The sequence below is a fragment of the Panthera tigris genome, chromosome B2 (genome assembly GCF_018350195.1).
Source record: "Panthera tigris isolate Pti1 chromosome B2, P.tigris_Pti1_mat1.1, whole genome shotgun sequence".
In the NCBI taxonomy this organism is placed as follows: Eukaryota; Metazoa; Chordata; class Mammalia; order Carnivora; family Felidae; genus Panthera; species Panthera tigris.
Window position 1 is genome coordinate 38,450,965 of NC_056664.1, and position 11,780 is coordinate 38,462,744.

The window sequence follows — 11,780 nt, forward strand, 5'->3', positions numbered from 1 at the left end:
GGAGGCGCACTGCTCATGGGAATCACACAGAGAACACTCCAGACTCTTGGCTCCCCAGAAAGGCTCCTCCTGTTCCTGCTCTGGTTCCTTAATTTGGGCTTTAATTCTTCTTACCACTTAATATCTCAGTAAATTTCTGTTGACAACTGGCCTGTGCTTTCTCCAAGAACAATACACACCTTGTAATGTATAAATCATTCCATCAATAATTGCCTGCAGAACAGTGTATCAGAAGCCTGGGTGGAAAGCATGGAGGGAAAGAAGGCCCACAGAAGGCAAGGGTGATGTTGAAAGAAATAGAGATGGGCCAGACTCTTCCCTGAGCCCCCATGCTGTGGAGGGACTCCCTGCTGTCAATGAATAATTCCTGTTGTCACATCTAGAACACAGGATCGCCACTGTCACTACTGAACGCCTCACGTACCTGGCATTTCTCAGTTATTATCTGTAATGCATGGGATAAGCCTACACACCTGGCATCATTTCTCCCCGTCTTGCACGAGCTAAGGAGCTAAGGCTCAGATGGGTTTGAGACGTGGAAACTGAAGGGACCCCATGAAAAATAAAAGCTGTTTCTTTTCATTTTTTAAATGTTTATTTTTGAGAGAGAGAGAGAGAGAGACAGAGTGTGAGTGGGGGAGGAGAAGAAAGAGAAGGAGACACAGAATCTGAAGCAGGCTCCAGGCTCAGAGCTGTCAGCACAGAGCCCGATGCGGGGCTCGAACCCCCAAATCGTGAGATCATGACCTGAGTCGAAGTCAGAAGCTTAACCAACTGAGCCACCCAGGAGCCCCCAAATCTGTTTTTTTTAACTTTGCTTTTTTTCTAGCTTCTGTTCTTGCTAGGACCTGCATGCCCCACCCCACTCTACACATGCCTTGTAATGCGAAATGTCCTCCTTGTAAGGGACAAAGTGATAATGATATCTTTGGAGTCTTCCAGCGCCATAGATGATCTCTAAGGAGTAAATGGGCGAGATCATCATAAACATTCTCTGAAACCACAGACTCCGAACACCTTGATCCCCAATTCCCTGGTTTCAGGGAATGAGTGACAAATGAAGGACACCTGGCCCCTGTCCTTGTTCTGCCCAGTTCCTAGATGCCTATGAGGACACCTGTACCAGACCACGATCGCCAATAAAAATCCCAGGCCCCAAGTAAAGATGAGATTCATGCTCTTTTCTTTTCCAAGTCTCTAGGACGGACCGTCTGCAACTGCTCTCCCTTTTGCTGACTTATGTCTGATTTCCATCCTGCGTGAAGCCAATGACCCTCTTGGCTGGGTCTCCCTCTTTGGGTCCTTGGACCTGGTCTGCCTGCATCAGGTTCAGTAGTCTGTCCAAGGTCAGGCAGCATGCCAGGATTCCAGCCTTATTCTGACGGACTCTAAATGCATGCAGGCTCCCAGTGCCACCTTGGTCTCTTGGGGGCAATAGCTCATAAGTGTATGTGACTGCAATCCACGGCAAGAAATAGATTTGACTTCTCCTTGCGTGGGATATTGTCCCTTTGTCCCTTGAGACCCACTGCCCTCTGCCACGAGAGGCATAGGGCACTGCACCCGCGGCTGTAGCGCCCTCTGGCTTCTGGGGAGGCTCCATTGCCAATGGGTAGTTCCAGCCAAGACACGAAAGGTGGAGAGTGTGGCTGGGGTATTTTGTCTCCCAGCTTCCTTCCTGCTCTGTCACAGCAGACTGGCTGTCCCTCCAATAATGGCCACTGCTCCTTTCAAGGTGGCTCTTCTTCACAACTCCTCTTTTGGGTTCTGGAAAGCATTCCATTTTCCTTCTGCGCCAAGGGTGGTAACATCTCCGCTGCTGCTGGCCCCTGGGTCCTGCATGCTGGTTTCCCTCTTCCCCAAGTTTGTAAATAGTCTCTCTATTAAACCCTCCTCAAATTATTCTCATTTAAGTGTGTCTTCTGTTTCCTCTTGGGACCCCAACTGGGTAAGGTAACCCAGCATGTGCACACATTGTGAGACATAAGGGAGATGACTCATTTTCAGAAATACCAAATAAAAGCTGTGGGGTCACCTGGGTGGCTCAGTCCGTTAAGCATCCGAGTTTGACTCTGGTCACGATCTCACAGTTCATGAGTTCGAGCCTCACATCGGGCTCTCTGCTGTCCGTGAGGAACCTGCTTGGGATTCTCTGTCCCTCTCTTTCACTGCCCCTCCTCAGCTCATTCTCTCTCTTTCACTCTCTTAAAATAAATAAATTTAAAGAAAATCCGTTTTAAATAAAAGCTGTGCTGGCGAGTTAACTGTAGGTTTACAACCTACTGGAAATATGTATGAACCACCCCCCACAATGGAGTCCCAAACCCTTAGACACTTCACTTCCTGGTTCTTTCTCCCCTCTCTGTTTCTCAGACTTATTTTCACGGGTTTGCAATGAGCATGCACCAAAGAACAAAGGGAAGAGGAACTGAAAGTCTCTGCATCACCTCAGGGAAGGTACATTTATTCCAATCAGACTACTTTTTGCCTTAGGTGGGCATAGGCAACATCTGGGTTAGGCTATAACCTCTGTAGTACTCAGCCAATGAGGAGTCAGGGGAGGGACTTGCACGCTGGGAGATAAATTGTCTGCTGTGACTGCTCTGTGTTTGTCCATCAGACACATGCTCTCGAAAGAGCGTTGATTAAAGCCTCACTTCACTATGTTCTGAGTCTCCGTGTCCCTCCTTTGATTGGGTTGGTAGGCTTATTTCTAACACACATGATGCAGGTAGGCCGGGTCTGAGGACCCAGAGGGGGTCCTGCAGGACCAGGCAAGAGAATCCTTGGCCTCACACAAGATGGAAATCAGATGTGAGCCAGCAAGAGGTGAGAGCAATTTATCAAAGAGAGAGAGAGAGCAGATACAGACAGAGCATCTTGGAGATTTGGAAAGAAAATGGAGGATGAGTCTCATCTTTGCTTGGGGTCGGGGGTTTTTATTGAGGATGGTGGTCTGGTGTTCTTATCCTCTCAGTCATCCAGGATTTGTTCAAAACAAGGAGGAGTGCTCAGATGTCCTCCATGAGCCACTCATGCCCTAGAGCTGGGGGTCTTGGCAATCAAGGTGTCTTGAGTCAGTTGTCTGGTTTTTTTTAAAATTTGTTTAATGTTTATTTATTTTTGAGACAGAGAGACAGAGCACAAGCAGGGGAGGGGCAGAGAGAGAGGGAGAGACAGAATCCGAAGCAGGCTCCAGGCTCTGAGCTGTCAGCACAGGCTCGAACTTGTGAGCTGTGAGATCATGACCTGAGCCGAAGTTGGATGCTTAACTGACTCAGCTGCCCAGGCGTCCTGAGTCAGTGGTCTTGAAAAACACTCATAAGGACGTCACCTGGACACTCCTTAGATGTCATCTACTGTGTTGGAAGACCCCAAAGAAAGCATTAACTCCTTGACCTTTACAAGTTGGTCATACATTAAGGCCTGTGTAAGGTGGGGGTACAGGTCTTAGCAAGAGTAGAAACAGAAGAGGAGCCAAAGGGAGAAAAAAACCAGCTTTTTTTTCATGGGGTCCCTTCAGTTTCTCTCTCTTTCTCTCTCTCTCTCCCCCTTTCTCATTTACACACACACACACACACACGCATGCACACACACACCTGAAACAAAAGTTTCAAGAAACCTTTCCATTCTGCCATGCCCTACCTGCCTCACCAAATAAATAAAATGTATTTCATGACTCTCATTTTGAAAAAATCATTTTAGACTACACCCATGATGAGGTCCACGGTGACCATCCAAGCCATCCTGTCTTTGGAAAATGAAGTATTTGCTCAAGGAAACTTGCTCCAGGCAAAGACTATTCTAGAACCCAGACCCTGTGCTGCCATCCTGCATGGTGCCAAGCCCAGCAGTCATACTGCCCTTGCTTTGGTGACCTTGACTCTCTCTCATGTCCTTCTCTCCCCAAGAACTGGCTGAAAGATGGTTATCTCCTTATTAACCCACTAACTAACTTCCCTGGTCTTTTCTGAGTGCTACCCCCCGACTCTTCCACTCATGAATGGCACAGCCCGGGTTTAGAGGCCTTACTTCTCAGAGCTGGAAGGCACCTTGGCAATCCCTCAGTCCAACCCTCTCATTTTACAGGTGAGGAAGCCTGGCACCCGAAATATGACATACCGCTAAATCAGCACAGGCCCGATTCATAGCAGGTTGGCTGAGGCCGAACATAACAGAGAGAAATGTCCAAACATTCTACAGTGAAAGGCAAAACCTTGGAGCGTTCACTGTCACAGAACACCCTGAAAGTCAGGAGGGGCCTGTCCATGACCGGTCATAATGCCAGTGCCCCCTCCAAAGGAAATGGAATCATCATGATCTTCTGGAACTGGATTCCTGCCTGGGAATCAGCATTGCCAATTGGGGGTAGGAAGACAGAGGGTAGCACTGTGTGAGAAGGGTCCCAGTGATGTGGTGACTTATGTTCTCAGTGGCTAAATCTCCTCTCCCAGTCTCCGTGGCCCTGGCCTCCAAAGCGGGGAGCACTTTAACCCTGAGAGCTAAAAGGCAGAATGGGAGAGGGGTGTGGGCAGGAGGAACACGTTACCATTTCCGTTTATATTTATTTTTCTCTTTAACAATTTTTCTTTCTATTACTTAATATCCTGGCTCTCAGTATTACATGTATAAAACTTAAAGACTAATACATTTCTTTGGTGAGCGAGAGCTAAAATGTGTTCATTCTTGGGATACAAAACTGAAAAGGTTCTAAGAGGCTGCTCTGGGGAACCAGGGACTATCGCCTGGAAGGGGCGCCTGGGTGGCTCAGTCGGTTGAGCAAATGACTTTGGCTCAGGTCATGATCTCATGGTTCCTGAGTTTAAGCCCCGCATGGGGCTCTCTGCTGTCAGTGCGGAGCCCACTATGATCCTCTGTCCCCCTCGCTCTCTGCCCCTCTCCCAGTTGTGCTCACGCATGCGCACTCTCCGTCTCAAAAATAAGTCAACATTAAAAACAAAACAAAACAGAATCACCTGCGGAGATTGACTCAGGGGCCCCAGGCCACACCTGCTGCTGCAGATTCTCTGGGGGCGAGGCCAGGAATGTGCATGTTTTGTTTTTCTTTTTTTTTCATATTAAATATAATTTATTGTCACATTGGTTTCCATACAACACCCAGTGCTCATCCCAACAGGTGCCCTCCTCGATGCCCGTCACCCACTTTCCCCTCTCCCCCAATGTTTATAGCAGCACTTCCAACAATAGCCAAATTATGGAAGGAATGTGCATGTTAAACAAGCTCTCAGTTGAAGTCTAAGTCCCACAATAGTTCTTAACTGCCTTTGGGCTTTGCTTCTGCAGCAGTGGAAAGAACTCCCTTAGCCCACAGATGTACCTACTGCTCTTATCCCCAGAGCGGCATCTTGCACAGGGTAGGTCCTGGCCGTCCTGTCTTCCGTGCAGAGTACATAGGGTTGCCTGGCTATGGGGGAGCATGGAGCTGGAGTCCCCTGAGATGTGCTCCCTGCCACAGAAGCTGCATCTGTCTTGAAGAGGGGGCACTTCTCCCTGATTTACACAGAGCTGCCCCGGGGGCTGGCAGCGGCCCTGGCCTGCTCTCGTGCTGCCTGCAGGGAAGGCTGACGGTTCCCTAGGACCACTGTGATCACCAGAGTGAGGACAGCGAGGGGAGGGAGGAAATGTGATTGAGACACCCCAAGACTGGCCTAGGGCTTGGAAAGAACATCCTGACCTGAGTGACAGTGCTGCCCGGTGGATGGACCAGAACAGGGGTGGAGCCATGCAAGTGAAGAGGGGATTAAAATTTACTCTCTTAATAAATACATAAATATAAACGGAACTTTGTATCTCTTAATAAATACATAAATAACAATGGAAATTGTAAGAATCAATTCTTCACTTGCGTGGCTAAAGAGAGAGTACTCTCACTCTTAAACACAGAGAACAAACTGAGGCTTGATGGGGGTGTGGGGTCGGGGGGAGATGGGGAAAATGGGTGATGGGCATTGAGGAGGTCACTTGTTGGGATGAGTACTGGGTGTTGTATGTAAGGGATGAATCACAGGAATCTACTCCCCAAGCCAAGAGCACACTGTATACCCTGTATGTTAGCTAACTTGACAATAAATTATTTTTTTTTAAAAAAAAGAGAGAGATTAAGTAATCTCTTGAGATGCGAGAGCAGGCAAGCTCAAGGGAGAGCTGCACCCAGGGTTTGGGTCTCTATCTTTTACTGACAGTTGTTAGCTAAGGGGTGGAATATTTATTATTTGGGGAGGGGATGTCTTTGGGAGCAGGGTTCCATGTTTTTCTCCCTTACTTGGTCAGGATCTCTGACCCGGGGCCTGTCTGCTGGGATCTGGCTCCCTGTGTCTTGTTCGTGGAAGATGGCCAGGACAGGTTGCTAACTTTCCTGATGAAGGGGTTTGAGCCCCCTTTGCCAGTTTCCAGGCATCCTGTTAAAGCCTGAATAACTGCGTAGTCTAACAGTAGGACACAGGGTGAAGAGCAAAGTCACCGAAGACCAACTTCAGGAAAGGGAGCAGAGAAAGGAGAGGAGACAGTGGAATAGAAAAAAGAACAGGGAGAATAAACAGGCAGAAACTCAAAGAAAAATAGAGAAACAATTACTTTTGAGATGGAGGTGCAGTGAGGAGTAGGCTGCTGGCAGGGCAGCATGCCTGGGCTCTTGGGGAGAGGGTAGGTGTGTAGGATCTGGCTAATTTTAGGGAAAAAAATTCTGGCCTACCCTCACCCTCAACCACCCATCACTGACATTTTCCTTAACATTGGCCCACAATGGGGGCACCTGGGTGACTCAGTCAGTTAAACATCTGACTTCAGCTCAGGTCATGATCTCACAGTTCACGAGTTTGAGCAGCTCAGAGCCTGGAGCCTGCTTCAGATTCTCCCTTCAGTGTCTCCCTCTCTCTCTGCCCCTCCCCACCCCTCAGAAATAAACATTAAAAAAATTAAGAACAAAAACAAAAACAAAACATTGGCCCAAAATGGCTGGAGTAGGAGAAAGACTCTACAGACCAGGGACACTGAGTGTTTCTGGCTCTTTCCCTGGCTATGGTGAGGAAAAGGACTTTCCAATGTCAATGCTTTTCCATTGGCCACTGGAACCCGGTCATATTTGTGTTTTACATCTGAGCCATAAAAAGCAAATTACCTGTTGGGTTGTTTTAGCAAGGATTCTTGCTTGCTGATGACATTTCCCCTGGTGATATGTACCAGTTGGAATTCTCCAGGGTGATTGCTATTATCACATCATCAGTAGTTTATCTTGGGAGCATTGGGGTTTTGCTGTTTGAATAACCAAGCCCGGGAGCCTGTGCCATGGGGGGAAATGTTTAGTCTGATGAAGAGAGCCCCGTGAGTCCAGCATCTTCTCGAGACCACGGCTTCTGGCCAGAGCTTATTTAAGAGAGCAGAAGTAAAAAGGTACAAGAGGAACATTTGCTTGTTTAATTGGCCATAGATTTTCCTGGCAATAATTTGCAGCAAGATAAGGGACCTCATCAAGGTCATGTGTCTGGGCATGGCTGGGTGAGGAAAAGGACTAAGGAAAATCTGGGTGGTTGCCTTTTTAAATGAGTTTGCTGATTTTCCTAGGACTCATCCATCAGCTGATGAATGTCTACCATTTAACTAAGAGTTCCTGCCCAACTGGCCTGGCTCTCAGCCTGGACCAGCGGTGTCTGGGTGAAGGCAAAGACGGAGGACCTGACCTGCGGTCACGAGTACCAAAGGCATTGGATCTACACCCCCAAGGCCAGGAACCTGCCCCAAGGTCAGTGATTCACTACTCATCTTGGAGATAGAACCAGCCACTTCTGGGAAGCAGGATGGACAGCTGTGCATGTCCTGGCTTATATAGGCCCAGGCTGGTTCTCTGGCTGGGCCCACACTCTAGTCCCAGCCTTCTGGTCTGCTGGAGCAGAGCCTGTGATTCCCCAAGCTTGACCCAACACTGGTTTTATAGAGTGGACCATGTGCTCCCTTTCTCAGACGAAGTGGAGGCCCATAATAGCATCCACGTCTCTGTACTCTGTTGTGAGCATCCCTGCCTTATTATATTGTTCAGCATCGCTGTGAGCTACTGCGGTCCTCCGTTCCCACATAGACAGCTCTACGAAGCCATGGCCAGCACTTGAACTGAGGTTTAGCACCGGACTCAACACTCACAAATGCTCAGGAAGTATTGCGATGAATGAATGAATGAAACGACTTGCCCAAAGACATATAGTTGGTACTTGCAGAGCTAGGACACTGAGGTTGAGTCCAGTTTAGTGATTCTACTAAATTCTACTCCTCCACCCTGTCTACCAAGAGGTAGCGCAGAGGGGTTAAGCACACAAGCATGTGGCCCCCAACCGCTGGAGTCTGGGGCCTGGTTTATTTTCTAGCTGCTAGGTGGCCACAGAGGCGTGCCTCTCAGATTCCCCTTCAGGAAGGAATCTGCTGCTCAGCGGCAAGGAGGGCAGTTAGCAGACAGCATCTGGCTACAGCACCTGCAGGGTCCACCTCAGCTCTGGAGCCTGGGCCAGTTCCTCCCAGTCAGCTCCAGCCAATGACCATGGCAGGGGGCTGGGCTGGCCACTTCTGCCCAGAGCCGCACTCCTCTGGCAGGCGGTCTGTTCCAGAGCTCTGCACTGGGCTGGCTGAGACCCTGTCACGGTGCCCGGTGGTTTTCCAGCCTGAAGGTTCTTTCTCCCTCCCCCTTTTATATTTCTCACAGGCATTACTTTTTAAATTTTTTTTTTAACATTTTTGAGAGAGAGAAAGACAGAGCATGAGTGGGGGAGGAGTGGAGAGAAAGAGGGAGACACAGAATCCGAAGCAGGCTCCAGGCTCACGAGCTGTCAGCACAGAGCCGGATGCGGGGCTCGATCCCACGAACCGTGAGATCATGACCTGAGCCGAAGTCGGGCACTTAACCCACCGAGTCACAGGCATTTACTTCTAATAAATCTCAATAGATCTTAGTGTCTGCTTCCCAGAGGACCCCACTGACACAAGCCATGTGACCTGGGACAAGTTACCTCTCCGGCCTTCGCTTTTCTCATTACGGCCTGCCTCACGGGGTGGTTGTGAGGGGTCGCCGAATCCACGTGGCGCCTGGCCCAGTTTAGCACTCCATACACGCGAGCCAGTGCTACGACTCAGAAATCCCGCTTGGCCTGTGGATTTCAGTTGCAGGCATCCTGCACCTGGGTACAGGAACCGCAGCAAGATGTAGCCCTTGGACTGATTCACACACGCCTCTGAAGTCAAGTTTTAGAGACGCCAACTCTAGTCCCTTTTCTTGGGCGGCAACGCAGGAGGCTAAGAGGGCAAGGGCTGGGGGCCGGGACTGAGCAGAGACTGTCTCTCTCCTGGGGAGTCAGGTTCTGAACATCCAAGGCTGAGCCTGAATACCCCTAACCCCCGACGTCCTGCTCAAGGCCCACTTCCCCCTGTGAAAATCACTGAAGAAGAAAATCACTTCTTCAGAAGAAGGTGAGAGCCACACTTGGTGCCTCCTTCAGTCCCATTTGCCTCTCCCGTACACCCTTGACCACTTCCCTACCTCAACCTCCCTCCTCAACTGCCCTGGATGACCCTTGCAGCTAAGACATTGGCGCATTTAAGAACCAGAGAGCTCTTCTTTTTTCTTTTTCTTTTTTTAGTTTATTTATTTATTTATTTATTTATTTATTTAGAGTGCAAGTATGAGTGTGTGAGCAGGGGAGGGGCAGAGAGAGAGAGGGACAGAGAGAATCCCAAGCAGGCTCCTCCAGGCTTGATCCCACAACTTGAGATCATGACTTGAGCCAAACTCAAGAGTCAGATGCTTAGGGGCGCCTGGGTGGCTCAGTTGGTTAAGCGTTGACTTCAGCTCAGGTCATGATCTCATGGTTCATGAGTTCGAGCCCTGAATGGGGCTCTCTGCTCTTAGCACAGAGCCTGCTTTGGATCCTCTGTGCCCTTCTTTCTCTGCCCCTTCCCTGCTTTCACTCTCTCTCTGTCTCTCTCAAAATAAATAAACAAACTTAAAAAAAAAAAGAGTCAGAAGCTTAAAGGATGGAGCCACCCAAGCTTCCCAAGAACCAGAGAGTTCTAACCCCAGGTCTGCCTCAGCAGCAAGCCACACCCTCTGTCTGGGAGCAGGCTCTAGTCTGCTGGGATCAATTTCCGCCTGTGTAAGGAAAGGTGTGGAGGTGGACAAGGGGTGATTCCCCTCTGGCTCTGCCATTCTATGTCAAGGGTCTGCAAACTCTTTCTCTGAAGGTCAAGACAACAAAGGTTTTATGTTTTTCAAGTCAGAAGGTCTCTGCCACAGCACTCTGCCATTGTGTCACAAAAGCAGACAATAGGCCAAAAAAAGGAAAAAAAGTGTGGCTGTACTCCAAGAACGCAATCTACAAACACGTGTCCTTTGGCTCAAGGGCCCATAATTGGCTGACTCCCGTTCTATGTGACAAATATGACGATACTCCCTGGGGAAACTGATTCCATCACCTGGAGCATAGTGATATTGGGGAGGGAAGTGGAGGGAACAAACAACAAATTTGGGTCAATGAGCTGTGAGATGTTGGCCGGGGCCTCTCCAAAGCTGCTTTTCTTTTGCAGGACCTCTCGGGAAGGAGCTGTGTCCAGAGGGTAGTATAGCCACTATTGTGGTGGTGGCGGGGAGGGGACCAGAAGAATTTCAGAAGACTGACCCAGTACAGCAGAGCCAGGAGAATCAGAAAGAAACGGTCTTAGGGACCTGAGGACAATGGGACCCCTGGAACAAACCATGCCTGAAGCTGGCAAGACTCTCTTTGAACTTTTTAATAATTGGTTCATTCAATGATGTTGTTACCTTAGACCAAGCTAAGTGTTCTATCATTTACAATCAAAAGAAGTTTAACTGATGCAATCAGGGAACTCAGAAAAGGAGGGAATGCCACCCTCCCCTATTAGGTCACCAAGCAGCCAGTCTATCCCCACACCCACAAACTCAACAGGGAAAGGAGGAAGTAGGGGCTTATTTGCAACAGGAACCAGAATAAACCCCCTGGTGCTCAGTCTGGCTTCCAGGGTGAATCAAGGGTTAAATAAATCTATTGGAACACGTCCTAATCTCTGCCCCTCTGCGCACCCCCCTCAAAGGGCTCAGCTCTCCCACCCTTTGCTCAGCTTCCTCTCCCCAAATGTCATGCAAATTATCCTACAGCAGCCTTTGACAGGTCCTGCTGAGTTAACTGCAGCTGGCTGCTGAATCCTTAGAAGGAGGATTGTCTCAATCAAAAGGAGAAAGTCTCTGCAGCCAATTAGGCCCTGCGTTATTTGACTAAGTGTGCCAGATTAATCGCAGGTATTAATTACAGGGTACGGAGGGCAGAAATGCAATTATCAGCACCTTCTCTTTGTGGGAGGTGGCCGTGGGCAGTGGAAATGGGAGAACCTGATCAAAGCTTACCGAGGTCGTCTTTCAAGCTGCGGCTGGGTGAGGGGATCATTCTGTAGGCTAGGAAGTGGAGAATCACAGGGCCTTGCTCTGGGCTGCCAGCTGGACTGACCCTGAGGGCGGTTCAAATGGTTCAGATTCTGGCATGGGCTCTATGCAGGGAACGTGTTGGTAGTCCGGGTGGGACACAGCTCCGGTCTTAGCTCTGCCCTGATGCACCAGCTGAGCCTGGACTAGTGATCTGATCTGGAATTTAGTTTCTCATCTGTTAAGGAGGAGTTGTCCTGGAGTTAGCGTTTCTCAAAACAGGGTTCTGTTGGCCCTTGGGACTGGTCGGTTCTTCCTGTGTGGGACTACTCCACACGTTGCCCAGGGA

General features: G+C 49.2%; 1 long non-coding RNA gene across 1 annotated transcript; it reads left to right on the forward strand.

Annotated features, from left to right (window-relative positions):
• The first annotated feature begins 7,257 nt into the window (after window positions 1-7,257).
• LOC122238377 lies at window positions 7,258-11,021 on the forward strand. The gene is made up of 3 exons (XR_006217285.1): window positions 7,258-7,410; window positions 7,582-7,759; window positions 10,582-11,021. It is a non-coding gene; the product is annotated as an uncharacterized LOC122238377 (long non-coding RNA).
• The last annotated feature ends 759 nt before the right edge of the window (window positions 11,022-11,780 follow it).